Below are 23,753 nucleotides of genomic sequence, written 5' to 3'. Positions count from 1 at the left end.
TTGACTATGACGGGCAGGACATACAAGTGGAATCATAGGGTATTTGTCTTGCTGCGACCTGCTCATTTCCTGTGGCAGCGGGTCCAGAACTCACTTCTTCCTTAGGATCCTTCCAGCTCGTTCCACTGGAGCTGGATGCCGCATGATCTTTCTCTGTTCCTCTGTGCGTGGACACGGGGGCTGCTTCTACATCTTGACTCTTGTGAACAACACTGCGATGAACAGGCATGAGCGGGGATCCCTTCGTACTGTTGGCTTTCGGTTCTTACAGATGTAAAATGAGTAAGGAGATGGCTCCATCACACGGTAAGTCTATTTCTTAATTTGGAGGAAACCCGGCACCGTGTTCCAAGCTGATGTCTGATGTGCCATTTTACTTTTTCACTAACATTTGCCAGGGTTCTGATTTCTCCAGATCCTCACCAACACACATTAATTTATGGTATTTGGGTTTGGGGTCCTTTTGCTTATTGTTGTTGTTTTTTTAAATTTTTATTTATTTATGAAAGTCACACACAGAAAGAGAGAGAGAGAGAGAGAGGCAGAGACACAGGCAGAGGGAGAAGCAGGCCCCATGCACCGGGAGCCCGACGTGGGATTCGATCCTGGGTCTCCAGGATCGCGCCCTGGGCCAAAGGCAGGCGCCAAACCGCTGCGCCACCCAGGGATCCCTTGCTTATTGTTGTTGATGGTGACTATCCTGATGGGTGTGACTTGATATATATTTGTGTTCGATTTGCTTTGTGTAATGATTAGCGATGTTGAGCGTTTCCTCAGAAGCTTGGTGGCCACTGTATACCTTTGGAGAAATGTCTCTTTGACATTTTTGCCCATTGTTGATTTTACTGATTTTTTTGTATACCTTTTTATTGGATTTCCATTTGCCAACAATAGTATAACACCCAGTGCTCATCCTGTCAAGTGCCCCCCTCCTTACTGATTTTTTATTTATTAAAATATTTATTAAAACTTGTATTTATTAATGAGTGCCTGGGTGGCTCAGTGGTTGAGTGTCTACCTTGGCTTCATGTCATGATCCTGGCATCCTGAGATGGAGTCCCAAATCGGGCTTCCCACGGGGAGCCTGCTTCTCCCTCTGCCTAAGCCTCTGCCTCTGAGCATGTCTCTCGTAATACATAAATAATCTTTAAAAATATTTTATGTATTTATTTGTTAGAAAGAGGGCACGAGAGGGGGAATGAGCAGAGGGAGAGGTAGAAGCCAACTCAATGCTGGGCACAGATCCAAATGAGGCAGGCTCAAACTTCCAGGGCAGCCTCAGGACCTCCGAGGTGCTCTGGGGAGGGTCATTCCACTTAAATCCTTTCCCCTCCGCAGGGTTTCTCCACACCAAGGGGCACGTTCTCGTGAGCCCTCTGAATTTCACCATCACCCATCCCAACATGGGTCCCTTGAAGATGAGTTTGCGGGGAGCTGTCCCTACCCCCAGCTCAGTCCTCAAGAGGCTGGCTCTACCCTGGTCAAATTTGGGATATATGCCTTACAAGTGGTAGAGATGCTTTCAACCAGTTCAGAGTTCTGTGACTTTTTTATTATGGAGTTTTTTGTAACATCCATAGTTATTTTTTTTTAATTTTTATTTATTTATGATAGTCACAGAGAGAGAGAGAGAGAGAGAGAGAGAGAGAGAGAGAGACAGGCAGAGGGAGAGGGAGAAGCAGGCTCCATGCACCGGGAGCCGGACGTGGGATTCGATTCCGTGTCTCCAGGATCACGCCCTGGGCCAAAGGCAGGCGCCAAAGCGCTGCGCCACCCAGGGATCCCCTTTGACTGACTTTGAACTTCTCCGGGAAAGAGGACACATCCCCAGAGCCTCCTGGGCTGCCGTGTCCCAGACCATCAGCCTTGGAAACCACCTCCACCCCCATCCTCCATTCAGCAAATATCACCCAGGTTGCGTACCCATCCCTCCCCAACCCCTGCCAAGCCATGGAGCTCTCTATCTATCTGGTTTTCCCTCCTCTTCTTCGGTGCCTTGCAACAGACCCTAAGCCACACAGGGTTAGAAGGAAATCAGCCTAGAATGGAGCAGTAAGGCTGCAGACATGCCATTGCCTGAAAGGAACTTTATTTGCTCAGTATGTGAAACAAGAAAGAATCGAGGCTGCGAAAACAAACACGCAAACAAACAAATAAAAAAAACCAAACTGTACTGAAATCAAGGGGGCAGCCCGGGTAGCTCAGCTGTTTAGCGCCCGCGTTCGGCCCAGGGCGTGATCCTGGAGACCCGGGATCGAGTCCCACGTTGGGCTCCCTGCATGGAGCCTGCTTCTCTCTCTGCATGTGTCTTTGACTGACTCTCTCTCTCTCTCTCTCTCTCTCTCTCTCTGTCTCTGATGAATAAATAAAATCTTGAAAAGAAAAAAAGAAATCTGGGAGACATAGATTCAAGAAGAACCAAATGTGCTCTGGGGGCTGTGGGGGTGAGGGGCTCAATTGATGAAGGTAACACCATAGGCTTGTAGAAGTTCTTCTGAAACAATTAGGATCGATGCAGCATAAATAACCGGCTTTGCCACATAGAGATGGTGTCACTGGGTGGAGTTCAGCGAAATAAGCTTCCTTGTGACAACTGTGGCAGAACGGAGCTGAGTGTCGGTTGGTACAGGCTGCAAGTTCATGCGACATCCAGACGTGGTAGCGGATAGGATCAACTTCTACATTGGTCTCCGGCCTCCATGTCAGGCTGCTGAGCATTAGGGTTTCAGTATCAATGTTTGCACCCACAGTTGTGAGCCAGTGTTGTTTGTGAGAGGATAGAATGGGCCAGGCTCGGGGAGAGCCGAGCGTGCACACAAGCCTCCAGTGGCAGGAGATAAGCGAGGAAAGTCCTTTGCTCTCCTCCGGGTGCCAAGTATCCCCCCAACGAATGCAGGGTGAGTAGGTGTAAGAGTAGCTAAACGACAACCACAGCTGTGGGCTCAGAAACCATCTTTTTGTGTAGACAGTAATATAGCTTATTGAGGAAGACTTCTCCAACAGTTAGATTGTGTATAATGGACGCAAGAGAACTCAGGACATAAATAAGGGTCTTCTTCACCATAAACTGGCACATCTTTTTGAAACAACCCAGGAGCTTCCATTGGTTGTCCGGCCATGTCACGAACAATGCAGGAACATAACTTCTTATCTTGGCCAGGACAAAGGTAGCTACAACTTCCACCATTAATTCTGTGAACCACAGTTTGATATTGAGCATAACTGACCTGTTACAGAACATAGGCAGTGTCCCCTTGTGTGCTCCGGTCCCCGGGAAGATGTGAAGCCTCGAGACCAGCCTTTAATAGTCACTGCTATAGAGTAGGAGCTGGGGACGAGTTCTCGATCTCTCTTTTCTGGAGGAGTCGTGCCAGTTTAGAATGATCCTTTACGTTTATAAAGCTTGTGAGCCCTCTGAAAATAGGTTGAAATAGGTCCTAAAAGTAGTACAAATCAGTTTATTGGTAAATTCATACGACTACTAATAATTTACAATTGACATGAGTCATCAAGACCCTGTGGCCTTTTTATAGGCTTCACAAATGAAAAAACAATCAGTCCACCAATAAAAATAACCCCATAAAGTTTGAAATCGGATATATATTTTTTTTAAATCGTATGATTTTTATCTCAAACATCTCAATTGGATGTTCTTTATCTTAAACATCTTGGATGATTTTTATCGCAAACATATCAGATATTTTTTATCTCAAACATCTCAATCAGATGTTTTTTAACTCAAATATCTCAATCGGATTTTTTTTTTCAATCAGATGTTTTTTATCTCAAACAGCTCAATGGGATGTTTTTTATCTCAAACATCTCAATTGGATGCTTTTTTATCTCAACAAAAGCCATTGTCTTTTTTTCCCCTTATGCCTCCTAACATTCCTTCTTGTGAGAGGGTTGAAAAAAAACCCTTGTCCTCTTGTTTATACATATTTTGGCAAAATGTAAAATATTTTCAGTTTCAATATTTTGTGAAAAACTTCAAAAAACCCTGTTCTTTATCACACACACCAGCTGGCCAAATACAGGATTTATCGTGACAATATTTCTGAGAAGCTTCAGATAACCTGGTCATTTTTATACATATCATAGTGATACATAGGTACTTTTTGTTCCAGTATTTTGTGAAAAGCTTCAAAAAAAATCCCTCTTCTTTTCTACACATATCCTGGCCAAATATAGGTATCTTTTGTGACAATATTTTGTGAAAGGGTTCACAAAACCCTGTCCTCTTTTTTCCACATATCTTGGCTGAACATAGGTATTTTTTTAATACTATTTTGTGAAAAAGACTTCAAAACCTTGTCCTCTGTTTTACACGTTTCCTGGCTGAACCTAGTTATTTTTTGTGACAATTTTTGTGTGTGACAGGCTTTCAGAAACCATATCCTCCTTTATACATGTATCCAGGTCTAACATAGACATTTTTTTGTGAAAAGATTTTATGAAAGGCTTTGAAACCCCAGTCCTCTTTCTTACACATATCCTGGGCGAACGTACATATTTTTTGTGACAATACTTTGTGACAGGTTTCAAAACCTCTGGCCACATTTTTACGTATATCCTCTTTTAAAAAATTGAGATTTTATTTATTTATTTATTTATTTATTTATTTATTTATTTATTTATGAGAGACTGAGAGAGAGAGGTAGAGGGAGATGCAGTGTCCCTGTGGGGAGCCTAATGGGGACTCTTTCCCAGAAGCTCGGGAACAGGGCCTGAGCGTCTGCTCAACCACTGAGCCACACAGGTGCCCCACATATATCCCTATTGTTACATGTCAGTCTCCTTCACTTTAACTGCTGGCTAGGATCCCACCGTAGGAGTAAACTCGGTGCACTCCTGAAAGGCTGCGAGTTGAAACCAGTGGTTGGGGCAGCCCAGTTGGCGCAGCGGTTTAGTGCTGCCTGCAGCCTGGGGCGTGATCCTGGAGACCCTTGATCAAGTCCCACATCAGGCTCTGCATGGAGCCTGCTTCTCCCTCTGCCTGTGTCTCTGCTTCTCATTCTCTCTCTGTGTCTCTATGAAAAAATAAATAAAATCTTAAAAAAAAAAAAAAAAAGAAACCACTGGTTTGGCTATCACAGCTAGATTTCCGCATCCTGGAACATGTTTTCTTCCACACGGGCTGAAGAGTTTCCCTAGGAGATGTATTCATGCCCCAAAGTAAGAATAGTTGGGCAGCCCGGGTGGCTCAGCAGTTTAGTGCCACCTTCAGCCCAGGGTGTGATGCTGGAGACCCGGGATCGAGTCCCACATGGGGCTCCCTGCATGGAGCCTGCTTCTCCCTCTGCCTGTCCGTGTCTCTGCCTCTTTCTCTTTCTGTGTGTGTGTGTGTGTGTGTGTGTGCGTGTGTGTGTGTGTTGTGTGTGTGAATAAATAAAATCTTGAAAAGAAAACCGAAAGAAATCAAGGAGACACAGATTCAAGAAGAACCAAATGTGCTCTGGGGACTGTGGGGGTGAGGAGCTCAATTGATGAAGGTAACACCATAGGCTTGTAGAAGTTCTTCTGAATGAATTAGGATGGATGCAGCATAAGTAACTGGCTTTGCCACATAGAGATGGTGTCACTGGGTGGAGTTCAGCGAAATAAGCTTCCTTGTGACAACTGTGGCAGAACGGAGCTGTGTGTCGGTTGGTACAGGCTGCAAGTTCATGTGACATCCTGACATGGAGGCGGATCGGACCAACTTGCACATTGGTCTCTGGCCTCCATGTCAGGACTGCTGAATGTTGTGCCCAAGATCGCAAGTGCCAGAAACCACCAAGGAGCCAACCCCGATGCCAGTGCTCGAGGCTTTGTTAGCAAGCTCGAGCTAGGGTCCAAGTATACCCATCACAGCGGAGCAGGGACTTGGACCCCAAAGGTGGGTTACAGCTGGGTTTTTGGGCTGGTCCAGGGGATTTCCAGAAGGGGTGGAGGAATTTTTTTTCATTGTGATATGGGACTTTCTATCAAGAGCCTTCTGCAGTTTTTCCTATAACTGAAGTGTGGTAATGTTCAGCCCTTGGTCTCAGAGGCCTGAGATGGCTGCCGAGGCTAAGGTGGCTGTACTTGTGCTAACGCTAAACTTGAGGTGGAAGGGCCTTAATTTTCTCGGCTTCCATATTTCCCCCTCTCAGAGGAACCTAAGGAAGGACCCAATCATGGGTCCAGGTTGGTCTCAGTAACAAGGTCCATGGTTGGTATTGCTGTGTGAGTACCATGATGTGAAGTGTGCGGACTCTGTCTTGGACAAAAGTAACTAATCTATTGATAACGCAGGGCCCGAAGGTAAGGAGAAGGAGGATAATGAGGGGCCCGGCTCGGGTGGACAGCAAGGTCGTGAGCCAGGGGGAATGATTGAACCAGGATTCGAACCACCTTTGTCGCTGTTCTCGCTCCCGTTTACATCTAGCCAAACCTTCTCTGACTTTTGCCATAGATTCCCGGACTATTCCTGAGTGGTCAGTAAAGAAGCCACATTCCTCGTTTAAGGCAGCACATAACCCCCCTTGTCGTAAGGAGACTAAGTCTAATCTCCTTCTGTTTTGAAGGACAACCTCAGACAAAGATGTTAGGGAGTCTTGGAGGTGGGAAATAGAGGTTTCTACCATTCTATGCCTAGATGGACTGCTGCTCTGAGGCTGTCATAGTGGGAGTTGGGTACGGCGAGTGAAGCAATCCCTGTCCATGCACCTGCTAACCCGATTCCCAACAGTGATGGTGATAGCCGAGATGGGCTCTCCTCTATCCGTCTGTGGGTACCGGCTCATCTGAGTGGTAGATAATTGTAGGAAGTAGCTGAACTAGCACACAGAAACCCTTTGTCAGATTTAGAATCTGACCAAGATAACAGGGGGTTAGGCCTGTAGAACATGCCCACCGACCGTCTTGAGGAGGTAGGTGGTAGTCTAGGCTAGATATAGATTTTGTCTCATTACATATGGACTGGTATTGGGGTGATGGGGTGCCTATACAGAGCCCCTGGCCTGACATTGCTTGGAAAGTGAGTCCTAGAGTCTTTTGATGCCATCTCCAGGCATTAGGGCCGGAGGTTGTACTGACCGAACATCGCAATTCCCTCATAGAAGAGAGGCTGGATGTCAGAGCAGAGCCCACAAGATCGGGTAAGATTGGGCTTGGTTGCATTGAGGAACCTGTAAGCTTGGAACATCAGGTCCCAAAGTGGATGCTGAGAGGGGCTGAGGAAGGGAGGGTCTTGTGGGAAAGAGGCCGGGACGGGAGTGATAGTGTGTGCGTCAGGGCTTTTTGGTCCTAGAGTCAGTGTCCTTCTCAGCCTTTCGCAGGGCTAGAATCTTGGTACGTCCTGCTTTGGGGGGTGAAAATGGTTTTAGCCAAGGAGGGGGATTCTCGATCATGTCCTGCCCGGCCAGGATGTAGGGCACCTGGTCAGGGTGGTCATCAGATTTATTCCTGAAGTTCACGGCCTTAACCTGTCAGATAATAGGAGCTGGAAAGTTCCTTGTAGGGGCCACCCCACCTCAAAGGTTGGCCATTCTGACATGCAGCAAGCTTGAAAGTCTTCTCTCCGCATGTCTGTGCTCAGGTGATGAGCTCTTTCCCTAACGTGGGAGGAGTGGGAGAGCATAAGAGACAGGGGGGTGGTTTGTGTCTGCCCCATTATGTCCCCAGTCCACACCAAGGCCCAGACATTACGACAGTTAACAAAGACGCGGCCAGACAGACAAGCGCACACACAGTTAACAAGGACACGGTACAAACGTTCCAGGGCGGCCGCGGAGACAAACAGAAGGTAAACCGAAGGGCTGGCAGCCGGCCCTCCTCACAGATGGGGACTTCGTCCTCCCGGTGGGGACAAGGGACGTCTCCCAAGACCCCCAGGCCATGGCCCGCCAGCGCGTCCGCCTAAGCCGGTGTCAACCTAACACACACTGGAACTCCGACAGGTAGAAATACAGTATAGAGCTCGCAGAGAATATGCGCGAAGGTGGAAAAGTTGAGCGCGCTCACCCTGCGTGGGACCCTCCGGGTCGGGCCTGGGGGCCTCCCGGACCCGGACTGCCCGCAAATGTTGTGCCCGAGATTGCGAATCCCAGAAACCACCAAGGAGGCGACACCGATGCAAGCACACGAAGGTTTATTAAGGCTCTGGTTTCATTCCAATATGGGACTCTCGGTCAAGGGTGTGCTGTGGTTTCTCCTGTAACTGAAGGAGGGTAGAGGCCTGTTCACAGGGGCCTGAGGTGGCTGGTGAAGCTAAGAAGGCTGTAGGTACTAGTGCTAATGCTAAACTTGAGGTGCAATGGCCTTAATTTTCTTGGCCTTCTCTCTCTCTCTCTCTCTCTCTCTGTGTGTGTGTGTGTGTGTGTGTGTCTAATGAATAAATAAAATCTTGAAAAGAAAAACAAGAAATCTGGGAGACACAGATTCAAGAAGAACCAAATGTGCTCTGGGGGCTGTGGGGGTGAGGGGCTCAATTGATGAAGGTAACACCATAGGCTTGTACAAGTTCTTCTGAAACAATTAGGATGGATGCAGCATAAATAACCAGCTTTGCCACATAGAGATGGTGTCACTGGGTGGAGTTCAGCGAAATAAGCTTCCTTGTGACACCTGTGGCAGAACGGAGCTGTGTGTCGGTTGGTACAGGCTGCAAGTTCATGCGACATCCAGACGTGGAGGCGGATCAGACCAGCTTGCACTTTGGTCTCCGGCCTCCATGTCAGGCTGCTGAGCATTAGGGTTTCAGTATCAATGTTTGCACCCACAGTTGTGAGCCAGTGTTGTTTGTGAGAGGATAGAATGGGCCAGGCTCGGGGAGAGAGCCGAGCGTGCACAGAAGCCCCCAGTGGCAGGAGATAAGCGAGGAAAGTCCTTTGCTCTCCTCCGGGTGCCAAGTATCCCCCCAACGAATGCAGGGTGAGTAGGTGTAAGAGTAGCTAAACGACAACCACAGCTGTGGGCTCAGAAACCATCTTTTTGTGTAGACAGTAATATAGCTTATTGATGAAGACTTCTCCAACAGTTAGATTGTGTATAATGGACGCAAGAGAACTCAGGACATAAATAAGGGTCTTCTTCACCATAAACTGGCACATCTTTTTGAAACAACCCAGGAGCTTCCATTGGTTGTCCGGCCATGTCACGAACAATGCAGGAACATAACTTCTTATCTTGGCCAGGACAAAGGTAGCTACAACTTCCACCATTAATTCTGTGAACCACAGTTTGATATTGAGCATAACTGACCTGTTACAGAACATAGGCAGTGTCCCCTTGTGTGCTCCGGTCCCAAGGAAGATGTGAAGCCTCGAGACCAGCCTTTAATAGTCACTGCTATAGAGTAGGAGCTGGGGACGAGTTCTCGGTGTCTCTTTTCTGGAGGAGTCGTGCCAGTTTAGAATTATCCTTTACGTTTGTAAAGCTTGTGAGCCCTCTGAAAATAGGTTGAAATAGGTCCTAAAAGTAGTACAAATCAGTTTATTGGTAAATTCATATGACTACTAATAATTTACAATTGATATGAGTCATCAATGACCCTGTGGCCTTTTTATAGGCTCCACAAATGAAAAGAAAATCACTCCACCAATAAAAATAATCCCATAAAGTTTGAAATCGGATATTTTTTCTTTTGAAATCGGATGTTTTTTATCTCAAACATCTCAATCAGATGTTTTTTATCTAAAACATCTCAATCGGATTTTTTTTTAATCAGATGTGTTTTATCTCAAACAACTCAATTGGATGTTCTTTATCTCAAACATCTTGGATGTTTTTTATCTCAAACATCTCAATCGGATGTTTTTTATCTCAAACATCTCAATTGGATGTTTTTTTATCTCAACAAAAGCCATTGTCTTTTTTTCCCCTTATGCCTCCTAACATTGCTTCTTGTGAGAGGGTTGAAAAAAGCCCCTTGTCCTCTTGTTTTGGTTTTTTTTTTTTAATTTTTGTTTATTTATTTATGATAGTCACACAGGGAGAGAAAGAGAGGCAAAGACATAGGCAGAGGGAGAAGCAGGCTCCAGGCACCGGGAGCCCGACATGGGGTTCGATCCCGGGTCTCCAGGATCGCGCCCTGGGCCAAAGGCAGGCGCCAAACCGCTGCGCCACCCAGGGATCCCATTGTCCTCTTGTTTATACATATTTTGGCAAAATGTAGGTATTTTCAGTTTCAATATTTTGTGAAAAACTTCAAAAAACCCTGTTCTTTATCACACACACAAGCTGGCCAAATACAGGATTTATCGTGACAATATTTTGTGAGAAGCTTCAGATAACCTTGTCATTTTTATACATATCATAGTGATACATAGGTACTTTTTGTTCCAATATTTTGTGAAAAGCTTCAACAAAAAAAAAGAAACCCATCTTCTTTTCTACACATATCCTGGCCAAATATAGGTATCTTTCGTGACAATATTTTGTGAAAAGTTCAAAAAATATGTCCTCTTTTTTCCACATATCTTGGCTGAACATATGTATTTTTAATACTATTTTGTGAAAAAGACTTCAAAACCTTGTCCTCTGTTTTACACGTTTCCTGGCTGAACCTAGTTATTTTTTGTGAGTATTTTTGTGTGTGACAGGCTTTCAGAAACCATATCCTCTTTTATACATGTATCCTGGTCTAACATAGACATTTTTTTGTGACAAGATTTTGTGAAAGGCTTCGAAAACCCAGTCCTCTTTCTTACACATATCTTGGCTGAATGTAGGTATTTTTTTGTGACAATTCTTTATGACAGGTTTCAAAACCTCTGGCCACATTTTTACGTATATCCTCTTTTAAAAAATTGAGATTTTATTTATTTATTTATTTATTTATTTATTTATTTATTTATGAGAGACGGAGAGAGAGAGGTAGAGGAAGAAGCAGTCTCCCTGTGGGGAGCCTAATGGGGGACTCTTTCCCAGAAGCTCGGGAACAGGGCCTGAGCCCTGCTCAACCACTGAGCCCCCGAGGTGCCCCACATATATCCCTGTTGTTACATGTCAGTCTCCTTCACTTTAACTGCTGGCTAGGATCCCACTGTAGGAGTAAACTCGTTGCACTCCTGAAAGGCTGAGAGTTGAAAGCACTGGTTTGGCTATCACAGCTAGATTTCCGCATCCTGGAACATGTTTTCTTCCACACGGGCTGAAGAGTTTCCCTAGGAGATGTATTCATGCCCCAAAATAAGAATAGTTGGGCAGCCCGGGTTGCTCAGCAGTTTAGTGCCGCCTTCAGCCCAGGGTGTGATCCTGGAGACCCGGGATCAAGTCCCACATGGGGCTCCCTGCATGGAGCCTGCTTCTCCCTCTGGCTGTCTCTCTGCCTGTCTCTCTTCTCTCCCTCTCTCTCTCTGTGTCTCAGAAATAAATGAATAAAATCTTTAAAAAAATAAACCTACCAAACCAAGGAAGGCTATTTCTGGTCCTGGAGCAAGGGCATCCTTCATGAGAATAGATATTTCCAGATTCTCTCTCTGAGGGGTTCTACTAATTCACCCATCTACAATGAAAATAGAAGAATTTTAGTTTCCTAGATCCTCACCACACTTGGTCATGTAATAAGGCCCTGGATACTACACACTCTTTGCCTTGCCTTAGGAGAACAAGTTCACGGAATACAAAGTGTGAGGTGGACTCCTGGGTTGTTCAGCTGTTGAGCCCCTGCCTTTGGCTCCGGGAGTGATTCTGGAGTCCCGGAATCGAGTCCCACATCGGGCTCCCTGTATGGGGCCTGCATCTCCCTCTTCCTGTGTCTCTGCCCCTCTCTTTGTGTGTCTCTCATGAATAAATAAATAAAATGTAAAAAAAAAAACAAAGTGTGAGGAAAACTATATATTGCTGTAAGAAACAAAAATTCAGTAACTTTTGATGGCTCTCATTTCACTATAGAATTTTTGCAGCCTTCAGGGGGAAAACATGGAGTAGGTAAGTACCTCTCTTGAAAAAGCCACTTGGAATCCACTCTTTTTGTGAAGATTTAAGCCCATGTCTCTCAGTAATCAGAGGGCAAGCTACACAAGAAGGGTATAGAATATTGGAGCAGTGCAAGCAGCTTGGCCTGTATATACGTAAAATGCTGCAATGGAGTACCGGAATCGAGTCCCACATCGGGCTCCCTGTATGGGGCCTGCATCTCCCTCTTCCTGTGTCTCTGCCCCTCTCTTTGTGTGTCTCTCATGAATAAATAAATAAAATGTAAAAAAAAAAAAGTGTGAGGGAAAACTATATATTGCTGTAAGAAACAAAAATTCAGTAACTTTTGATGGCTCTCATTTCACTATAGAATTTTTGCAGCCTTCAGGGGGAAAACATGGAGTAGGTAAGTACCTCTCTTGAAAAAGCCACTTGGAATCCACTCTTTTTGTGAAGATTTAAGCCCATGTCTCTCAGTAATCAGAGGGCAAGCTACACAAGAAGGGTATAGAATATTGGAGCAGTGCAAGCAGCTTGGCCTGTATATAAAGAAAAACCTTGTCGTCTTGTTTATACATATTTTGGCAAAATGTAGGTATTTTCAGTTTCAATATTTTGTGAAACACTTCAAAAAACCCTGTTCTTTATCATACACGTAAGCTGGCCAAATAGAGGATTTATCATGACAATATTTTGTGAGAAGCTTCAGATAACCTTGTCATTTTTATACATATCATAGTGATACATAGGTACTTTTTGTTCCAATATTTTTAACCTTAAAAAACTTGTGCTTGAAGGAGAAATTATAACGGCCATTTCAAAATTTGTAGAACTAAAAGTAAAAATACTTTCCGTAGGGACACCTGGGTGGCTCTGTGGGTTAGGCGACACTTGATTCCAGCTCAGATCTTGATCTTAGGCTCCTAGATTAAGCCCACCATTGGGCTCCACACTGGCCATGGAGCCTACTTAAAAACAAAACAAAACAGCTTTCTTTAGAACACATAGGATGCAACTGAGGTGGGCTTCTGAGCAAATTTAAAACACTAAATTGCTTAATAGGAAAGGATGAAAGGTTGGTTGTTTCTGAGATAATGATCCACTGGTTGAAGTAAGAGAAGGAACGAAGTCAAAGGAAAAAGAACGTAAGAGGTGAGCAAGAAATACAAAACTCTAGATATGGTTCTTCTGACCGCGTGATCAGGAAAAAAAAAAAAAAGAACCAATGTGCAAGAAGCAATGTTAGGAATCAAAAAGGGAAAAAAAAGACAATGGCCTTGAAAGAGATGATGAACATTTTGATTTGAAGCTTTGGTATTCATTTGTGGAGTGATTACCTACAAAAAAGGACCAAACTGGGTCAAAATGGAAGAAAAGCATGAATAGCCGTATGAGACATCCAACAAACTGAGTTTCACTATTTTGGAACTGTTTCAACTGGTAGGAGAGATTTTTAAACATTCATGACTCCGTTCTAATCTGACGCATACTCCTCCAGAAAAGAGAAAGAGAAAACATGTCCCCAGCTCTTACTGTGGGGTACAGTAACTTTGACCCCCAAACCAGAAAAAATACAGCAAGGAAAATACCAGGCCCAAGTCAGCACATACAAACATCCTTCAGGACTCGGAGACACAATGCAGAAATGAATGAAAAAGATAATGTGCATGGAAATGTAGGGTTTATTCTAGGAATATAGTAGTTTCACAGTAGAAAATCAGTGTCATTCATGGCATTAATGGTTTAAAGGAGGAAAACCATGTGAGTTCTTTGAAGATGCATTAAAAAAAACCAAATGCCTCTACCTAATATTCTAGTTCCATTGGTGGTAAAACTCAGTAAACCTGAAATTAAAAGGAATTACCTTCATCTGATATAGGGTATCTCCAAAATGTTACAGCAAACGTGGTATTAAGATCAGGGGGCAAGGCTCGGGGACTGCCATCTCCAGGAAGGGTGTTTAGGGGGACTTGCCATACAGCAAGACAGAAACAGAAAAGGAATGGCTTGAGAAGGAAAAATGCAGAAACAGTGTCCTAATTCACAGGTGGGATCGCTGCCTAGATCAACAACTCAGAAGAACCTGACAAATTATCAGAATCAAAACTGAAGTTTACCATGAATGCCTCACCATGTGTGAGGCTCAATGGCATGGCTTTATAAGAGCACCTGTGATTTCTTAAAAAAGATTTTATTTGTTTATTTGAGAAAGAGAGTGAGCAAGAGAGAGTGAGAGAGCACAGCAGGGGGAGCAGCAGAGGGAGAAGGAGAAGCAGGCTCCCCACGGAGCAGGGAACCCAATGGAGGCACAGAGCGGCTGAAGGGAGTCGTGCGATCATGACCCCAGCCTAAGGCAGATGCCCAACAGATTGAGCCACTCACATGCGCCCCGCACATGTGATTTTAAATAATATTTGTAATGGCAATCTGAGAAGAAACAGATTTATTCTTTATTTAGAGCAGGAAACTTAGCTGAATGTGAAAGCTTGGCTGTGAATTAGCAATAGGTAACAGATGACAAATAACAGAAAAGAAAGGAAGAGATACCAGAGAGTATCAGTAAAGGGAGGACTTAGTTGGGTGGAATAGCTGTTCTCCCCAAATTATCTGGACAATTATGAATCTCCAATAGCATTGTAGTTGCTTTCTTTAAGTGGGCAAGCCAATTCTAAAGTTAAATAGCGTAACAGAGGGCCTCAAAGAAGAGTAATGAGGTGGCAACTGCCCTGCTAGGTGTCAAGATGGACCACCAAGAGCCACACTGTTTCAAACTGGTGCTGTGTCTCCACTGGCGAAGGGAATACAAACTCAGGCACCCCTCCTACACGGACAGAGAAACTTCATAAAGGAGATTGTTTGTCAGGTAAGGTGTGCAAAGGAGGCATTTTTCTCAAAAATGATTCTGAAAAACCGGTCTCACACACACGGCCTTGGGAAAATATTCTAAAGTAGGGTGAAAATGCACTAATGCAAAGGTAGAAGAAATGATTTCCACTATATAAAAATTAGTATCTACTTAAGAGAGGACACTCTAAGGAAAGAACAAAGACCAGCCAGACTGGAAGAAGGGTAGAACACATGGCTGGCAAAGAATGACATCCAGAATATATAAAGACCCTTACAATGCAACAAGGAAAAGGCAACGCAAGAGAAAGGCTGAAATTGTTACCCCCAGGAATGTGTGTGTGTGTGTGTGTGTGTGTGTGTGTCTGTGTGCATGTGTGCTAGCAGACATGTACAGAGGAACATTCGTAGAGGCAGTATTGATACAACAAAAGAAAACATTTTTTAAAAATCCCAAATGTTCACAAGTAGCCAATAGGAGGGAAAGAGAATGTGCCAATAAGTTCATTCAATGGGAACCATATAGCAATGAAAATGCCCAACTCACATCGAGGCACCTGCAAGAGTGATTCTGGGGAACATAGTTTTTTAAAAAATATTTTATCTATTTATTTGGCAGAGAGAGAGAGAGAGAGAGAGAGAGAGAGAGCAAGCAAGTACAAGCAGGGGGAGCAGGAATTGGAGAAGCAGACTCCCTGCTCAGCAGGGAGCCCGATGCGGGACTTAATCCCAGGACCCCAGGATCTGGACCTGAGCCCAAGGCAGATGCTCAACCAATTGAGTCACCCAGATGCTATGGGGAACATAATTTTGACTGAACAGAGCATGTAGCAGAAAATCCAATGTAATTTCATTTTTATGAATGTCAAAAACACTCAAAATGAAATATATGGTTTTTAAGAAGATAGGGTGTGAAAAAAATGAACTGTAGGGATGGGGCATATTTTGCACAATGCAGCTGCAAGTGGGGTGGGTTGGCGGTGGGGCTGGCTGGGAACACAGGAATGGTGGGGTGCGGGTTCTCTTCTTCCTTAAGCTGAGTGAAGACACAGAGTGAGGGCTTTTCTTTAAATTATTGCTCTCCACACCCAGCACAGCTGGTATAAGCAATTACTTTGAATATCTCCAATACTCAAGAGGAAAACAAGAAAAAGTTTGTAGGTTTTTGCTGTTAAGTAGGAAAAGCTCCAGTATAGATTCCTACAAATACTGAGCAAACCTTGAGCCTACACTCATGATAATCAACCGAATTCTACTAAACATGTGCTTTACAACCAAGAATCATAACATTTGAGAAGAATCCATAAGGAGATAGGAAAAGCGGGGAATGGAGGAGAAAGTAGGTGGCCAGTGCACACACATCTGAGGAGAGCCAGCGGAGGCAGGTCCCGGAGCAACCACCCGAGGTAGAAATGGAACCCGTGAGTGTTGGAAACCTCGTGTAAAAGCGTAGATGGAAACTTCTCAACATCCTTCTGACACCCAGGGATTCAGGCAGATGGCTGATGAACTCCCATGGAAAGGGTGCAGTCAACTGAAAAAAGACTTCCCAGAAATACACACACACACACACACGCACACACACACAAATGGAATGTGTCTGTTAAATAACTGGACTGTAACTGATGAAAAAAATAAATGATCTGGAAGATACAACTGAGGAAATCAACCATGAATCCGGGAACAAAGATGGGGTGTGTGAAAGAGAAGTGCTTGGGGAGATGCACCCATTTGTTTAGTGCCTGACGGGTGCCAGGTGGTATGCGCGGGACTGATCCCGGCTACTTTAGTCTTTAGGCAGCCTAGGAGGATGTGAATGTGCCCCTTTCCCAGTTTCCTCTGCGTGTCAAAGGATTTTTATATTTTTTTAGAGTTAGGGTTGACTTTTATCAAATAATTTTATTAAAAAATTTTTTTAAAAAATAATTTTATGGGATCCCTGGGTGGCGCAGCGGTTTGGCACCTGCCTTTGGCCCAGGGCGCGATCCTGGAGATCTGGGATCGAATCCCACATCGGGCTCCCTGTGCATGGAGCCTGTGTCTCCCTCTGCCTGTGTCTCTGCCTCTCTCTCTATCTCTCTGTGACTATCATAAATAAAAAAAAAAATTTTATTAAATCTATGGAGGTAAGTAATTTTCTCCTTTATACTGTTTTTTTTTTCTTTTTTCTCCTTTATACTGTTGATGTGGATTGCTACATTCTGATATTGAAACACATCTGCAATCTTTTTTTTGCTTTGTAGAGAGAGAATGAGTGCAGCAGCGGAGGGGGCAGAGGTAGAGAGAGAGAATATGAAGGAGGCTCCACGCCCAGTGTGGACCCAAAGTGGGGCTTGATCTGATGACCCTGAGATCATGACTTGAGCTGAAATCAAGAGTCAGATACTTAACCAACTGTGCCACCCAGCTGAACACCTCCACTTTTTTAAAAAAACACACTTGCATTCCTGATAGATATCCTATTGGTCATGGTAACTTTTTTGTTTCTACGTTTTTTTATTATTAATTCTGCACTTGGTTTTCTAATGTTTCCTTTGATTTTGTACATGTATTTGTAAGTGAAATCGGCCTATAATTTCTTGCCTGGTTTTCTAGCCTCATAAACCGAATTGGGAATGATCTCCTTTTACTACTTTTTATTCCCTGTAGGGATTTGTTGAGGATTATTTTTACTTGAAGATTTATTAACTCACCCATAAAACCATTGGGTCCTGATATTGTTTTTTTTGGTGGAGGCTAATTAGCGGCTCTCATTTTAATTTCTTTAATGGTTATTGCTCTACTCATATTATCCATTTTGTTCTGAGGTCAGTTTAGGTAATTTACATTTATCTAGAGAACTGTTCATTCATCCACATTTGTAAATACATTGGCATAGGTTTTGTGGTCATCTCCTGATAACGTTTACAATCTCTTTCGTATCTCTGTGATAAGTCCTCAAAGACTTTTATCAATATATCAATAGATCCCTTTCTTTTTAAATTTTTATTTACTTTTAAAAAGATATTTATTTATTTATTCATGAGAGACAGAGGGAGAGAGAGAGAGAGAGAGAGAGAGAGAGAGAGACAGGCACAGGCACAGGCACAGGCACAGGGAGAGGCAGGCTCCATGCAGGGAGCCTGATGTGGGACTCAGTCCTGGGTCTCCAGGATCATGCCCTGGACTGAAGGCGGCGCTAAACCACGGAGCCACCCAGGCTGCCCCCTTTCTTTTTTTAAATATTTACTTATTTATTTGAGAGGATAGGGGAGAGAGAGAGGAAGAGAGAATCTCCAGCAGACTCCATGCTGAGTGGGGAGCCCAACATGGGGCTCTATCTCACAACCCTGAGATTGTAACCTTAGCCAAAGCCACGAGTTGGGCACTTTTTTTTTTTTTTGAGTTGGGCACTTATCTGCACCATCCAGGTGCCTCTCAGTTGGTCCCTTTCTCTGTTTTTCTCTCCTTCTCTCTCTGTCTCTCTGAACACCATGATTTAGTGGTGAATGGTACATGGTAGAGGAAAACTCCCAACGAAGATTCTCTCCTGGACAGACTTTCGTCAGGTTCTCTGAGTCTCTTCCTTGACTAGGCCTGACCATGTGCTTCAGGTTCAGACTGAACGAGAAACCTGCTAAGTCAGGTGAGCCAGAATCCTCCACCCTTGCTATCTGACCAAATTCCTCATGTCCCAGCATCCCATAGGTAGTCTGTGATCACTCTGGCCTGTCTTCAGTAAAAGCCCTGTTGGGTCAGTTTAGCAAGAATTACTCTACCTTCCTGGTAACTTTCCATCCACTGACCATCACTCGGTGCTGCCCCTTGGCTCTAATTCCCCACTCTTCTTGTTTTTTTTTTTTTTAATTTTTTTTATTATTATTTATTTATGATAGTTACAGAGAGAGAGAGAGAGAGGCAGAGACACAGGCAGAGGGAGAAGCAGGCTCCATGCACCGGGAGCCCGATGTGGGATTCGATCCCGGGTCTCCAGGATCGCGCCCTGGGCCAAAGGCAGGCGCCGAACCGCTGCACCACCCAGGGATCCCGCTCTTCTTGTTTTTGAAGTGGAGTCCAATCTGTCTCCCCCACTGCAAACTCACTGTAGTAGGCTGCCTCAACAAAGTGTGCCTCACTGTCCTAATGAGTGTTGGAATACTTTTTTTGGTAACACATGGAAACAAATAATGACAATATGATTGGTGAGGGCTAGAAGAAAGTGCACGACAGGAGCTCTGTGGTTTCTAGGTAATCACTCAGGGGCATTTAAAGGTTTAAGAATTTGGAAAATATTGAGAATAGTGAGAAGATGTTATTTAGAGTGGACCAAAAGACTGGGGAAATAACACGTGGGGGAGACTGAGAGAAATTACCCCATCAGCATGGGCAAAGCAAGTGAGGACCCCACAGAACAAGTGTCAGAAGAGCTGAGATCTAATAAGCATTTCAACATTTCATGTCCAAAAGGTAGCTCTTTGGTAAATTTTCCCCCAAGTGTTTTCCCCTAAAATACTCAGTTTCCCAGGTCACAAACTGGAATCAATATTCCCTCTGTGTTGAACAAGCTCAAAGCTTCAGAAAGAGCAGTGAGGGCTTGCATTCTGAATGCACTTTTCTTCCTTTTCTTTTACTTTTTTAGTTTATTTTAAGGAGAGAGCTCACGAAAGTAAGTAGTGAGGCAGTGTGAAGGGACAGAGGGAGAGGGAGAGAATCTAAAGCAGACTCCCTGCTGTATATGGAGCCTGACGTGGGGCTGGATCCCACGACCCTGAGATCATGACCTGAGCTGAAATCAAAAGTCAAATGCTTAATGGTCAGGGCCACTCAGACGACCCAATGGATGGACTTTTCAAGTGTGTGTGGGGACATGGGGGGCTCGATGGATGCCTTTCCAGAACTCTGTGGCCGGTGAAGTTTGTCCTGGGAGTTCTGATTGCTGTATTATCAGGAAACCCGTCAGTGGGAGATACTTTCAACACAGCAGGGGCTGTTCCAAAACAGGAGTGATAATATTTTTGATCAAAAGCGAGAGTTCTGGGTGAAGCAGTGCAGTGGATGTTCCTCATAGCTAACTGTGGTGGAGGAAATAGGATAATTCATTCACTGTTCCAGTGTTTCCATGAATTAGTTGACAGGAAAATCCAAACCTTTAAACTTTGTTTCAGAAGCGACAAGTGAACATCATCAACAGAAAGAAGGCAGCTGAGGGTCCGTTGTCAGCATGACTCTTTGGTCCAGATGATGCTTCCAGTCTCTCGGGGTATGACCCCTGCCAGTGGGGTCCCAGAAGCCTAGACTGAATTCCACTCATCAGAAGGAACATTGTACACTAGGACCCCCAGAGTCAGGTAGGTGCCCTGGAGGTGGGCTGTGTTCAAAATCTGAGCCCAAACGTTTTTCTGGTTTGCTGGTCACCAGAGAAACCTGACCATGTTCCCTTGGCCCTGGCACTGCCCTGTCAGCTGTATCTTTCCATCTGTGCAGGATCCCATCATGAGCCCAAGGGTTCCGGAGGACGTGGTTGGTCACAGGGCTTCAAGGAGGAGCCACCACTGACTCTGTGAGCTGGCAGCTGTGTGCCGGGAGGCGGCACATGGACTGGGGTCACCCCCACAGATGTTACTGGTTCCTGTTCTCCTTCCTGATTGTGTGAAGACAGATGGTGTTTACAGGGAGAAGGAGGGATGAGTCTTCTGACTACAGGAGTGTTTGCTTCTGTCGCTCCCCTGGTGGTGGTGGACCTTGATTTGTGTTTCTTTTGGTTTTGTTCTTTTAGGATCTTCAAGCTCCACGAGGAAAGGAAACAAAAGATCCTTGGGACAAAATGTAGGTTGGATTACTACTGTCTTTGTAGTTGGGCCCGTGAAGCACAGACATGCCAGTAATCTTGACGGCACACAGAATACAAGCAAGACCGAAGGATGTGGGTGGTGAATGTGCCCCAACCAGTGACTCTGTGACTCTGTAGCTGCAACATCCAGGCTGTTCTGGCCACCAGCAGGGCTGCGGCCACCACAGGCTGCAGGACAGAAAGGTGTTGCTCCAGCTGGGGCCTCACTCTGGTCCATGCATCTTGTCAGCACAATTTGTGAATCCTAGAGTTTCATAGATCAGAAGCCAATGATATAGCCAATGATCACCCAAAATTATTTATTTTTTTATTATTCATTCATTCATTCATTCATTCATTCATTTATTTAGGAGAGCGAGAGAGGGAGAGAGCATGGGCATGAGGATGCGGAGTAAGGGAGCAGAGGCAGAAGGAGAGAGAGAATCCCAAGCCGACTTTCCACTGGGGGCAGCGCCTGACACATGGCTCCATCCCAGGAGCCCTCAACCATGAGCTCAACACCCAAGTGCTCTGATAATCTCCCCATATAAGGGCCAAATTAACACCTTTAATTCCCCATTGCCATGTCCAGTCACGCATTCACAGGCTGGGGAGCAGGCATGGACATCTCTGGGTGTAACTCTTCTGCCTACCGCACTCAGTTTCCACTGTCTCCTCTCTGGGGCCCTCTCCACCTGGTAAGCAGAGCGATACCACTAGAACAGCATCATGTAAGATAGATCATGTCACTTCTGGAAAATCAATCAATCCAAAACCAGTCTCTTTACAGACTTCTAGTGGCCCCATCAAATAAGGCACAGAGTCCCTCATGTGGCCCCCGGAGCCCTGCATGATGGGTCCCCAGGCTTCAGGCACACTGGCTGGTCCAGGATTGGGGGCAGGTGGGTGTGAATAGGGAGGGTGGGTCTCCCCAGCCTTTCACTCATGGAGGGATATTTCATTTCTCTTTATTGTGTGGTGAGGTCGTGAAGAGTTAAGCCTCTGGGTCATTTTCTCCCTGAAGACTTCCTCCATGTAGCTCTCTAGACGTTGTGCTAGCCTTCCTGTGATCATCGGCTCAGCACGTGCCAGCAGCTTTATGGACTCGGCCTGTACCTTAGTGAAACAAGCCTGTGAGTGGTTGATCCAGCTGGACCAAAGAAGAACAGAATCTGCGATTACACCCTTGTCTGAAGTCCCCACTGTGGGAGGATGGCGAATAGTGGCTATTACCATATTGAACTATGATCCTTTTCTGCTATATTTTGAGGGGGGCTCAAAACCACAAGTAGTATTTTTGTCTCTAGGATTCAAGGTACCTCTACATAACTGATGCCATCTTTTGGTTTCGTTTTTTAAATTGTGATATAATTGACACACAATGTTATTGTAGTTTCTGGTACAACAGAACTAGTATTGAACAGAAAGCCTAGTTAATACCTGTTACCACACATTACAAAATTTATTTTTCTGTGATAAGAACTGTTAAGATCTACTCTCTTAGCAACTTTCAAATATGCTAAAAAGTGTGATTAACTGTAGTCCTCATGCTGTGCATTACATCCCCAAGACCTTTCTTCTATTATAATCAGGTGTTTGTACCTTTTGAGGATCTTCACCATTACGTTTCCCATCCCACTCTGCTTCTGGCAACCACGTGTTTATTCTCTGTATCTGTGAACTTTTTTTTTTTTATTTTTGTTTTTATGATCCACATATAAGTGAGGTCATATTGTATTTGGCTTTCTCTAAATTATTTCATTTATCATATTGTTCTGAAGGTCTATATATGGTGTCACAATTGGCAAGATTTCCTCCTTTTAATTAATTAATTAATTGATTGATTAACTTATTTATTTATTTAGAGGGAGCACGTGTAAGCAGGGGTGCCACAGAGCCAGGATAGTTGGATGTGAACATATGAAGAAAGACTCAGAATCTCACTGAATTTTCATCCGAGACCTGGACTCAGACGCTGAGGCTGCGGCAGGAGGCGCGGGAGCAGCAGCAGCGGCAGGCAGAGGAAGAAGCCCGGCGGGCCCGAGAGGCCCAGGCCTGGGCGCAGCTCAAGGAGCAGGAAGTGCTGCAGCTGCAGGAGGAAGCAAAAATTTCCATTACCCGAGAGAACCTGGAGGCACGGGTTGAAGAAGCATTGGACTCGCCGCCAAAGAGCTACAATTGGGCCATCACCAGGGAAGGGCTGGTGGTCAGACCACAGCATAAGGGCTCGTAAGGGTCCAGTAAGGACAGTGCCCACCCAGGGACCATGTGTGTATGGGGTAGGAGGGTTGGGCCTGATCTGGCATAGATCTGTTGATGCTGCTTAGGAAGAAGGAGGCTCAGCCTATTCCAGTGTCCTCCTCACATTCTGCCCTGCACCCACCACCTGGTTGGCAGTTCCCATACATACTGTCCTGTTCTACACCCATGTACGACTCAGCAAAGCAGCAGACCTTAGAGGTTTCCAGCTCGCAGTGGCGCAGAATGGACCACATTCCCCTCGATCAACTAGGTCATTTACTAAGTGTCATCAAGGACATGGACAGAGGTTGGCAAATTATAGTCCTTTGGCCCAATCTGTCCTACTGCCTGTCTTTGTAAATAAATTTTATTGGAACACACACACACAAAAATGGACTCAGACCCATTGCTTTGTCACTTCCAGCTTTATTAAGAGAGCTAGCAGATTGGCTATAGGCATGATTAACTTTGGGAAGCAGAGAAAAACACTTTAACTTCAAAGGGTAAAAGACTAGGCTATTGACTCAAGGAGGGGGAGTGGAGGAGCTGTATCTGGAGACAATGTAGTCAAGAGGCAGTGTGCCAACTCAGGTCTTCACGTGTCCCCAGGGTGCCCAGGACTAGAGAAGCTCCGCAGCTGGTTCCCCATGCAGGGCGAAGGGCAGAGGGAGACAGGGAGAGAATCTCAAGCAGACTCCGAGCTGAGCTGAGCTGAGCTGAGCACAGAGCCCAATGTGGGGCTCAATTTCAAGATTCCGAGATCATGACCTGAGCTGAAATCACGAGTTAGACATTTAACCAACTGAGCCACCAGGTGCCCCCAAATATCCTTCCTTTAAATAACTGAATAATATTCTGGGGCACCTGGGTGGCTGAGTCGGTGAAGCATCTGCCTTTGGCTTGGGTCATGATCCTGGGGTCCTGGGATCCACCACTGTGTGGGCTCCCTGCTCAGAGGGGAGTCTCCTTCTCCTTC

General features: G+C 45.0%; 1 long non-coding RNA gene across 3 annotated transcripts; it reads left to right on the top strand.

Annotated features, from left to right (window-relative positions):
* Window positions 1-23,163, top strand: LOC121485377. 3 transcript variants are annotated; one of them, XR_005986258.1, is made up of 4 exons: window positions 1-306; window positions 19,872-20,054; window positions 20,483-21,851; window positions 22,402-23,163. It is a non-coding gene; the product is annotated as an uncharacterized LOC121485377 (long non-coding RNA). The 3 variants fall into 3 exon arrangements; XR_005986257.1 differs by having other exon boundaries at window positions 4-306; window positions 20,191-23,163; XR_005986256.1 differs by having other exon boundaries at window positions 5-306; window positions 20,483-23,163.
* Window positions 23,164-23,753: the final 590 nt, after the last annotated feature.

This window comes from Vulpes lagopus, chromosome 2, assembly GCF_018345385.1.
Source record: "Vulpes lagopus strain Blue_001 chromosome 2, ASM1834538v1, whole genome shotgun sequence".
Taxonomy (NCBI): Eukaryota; Metazoa; Chordata; class Mammalia; order Carnivora; family Canidae; genus Vulpes; species Vulpes lagopus.
Note: the sequence above shows the minus strand (reverse complement) of the source record. Positions and strands in the feature narration are given on the sequence as shown.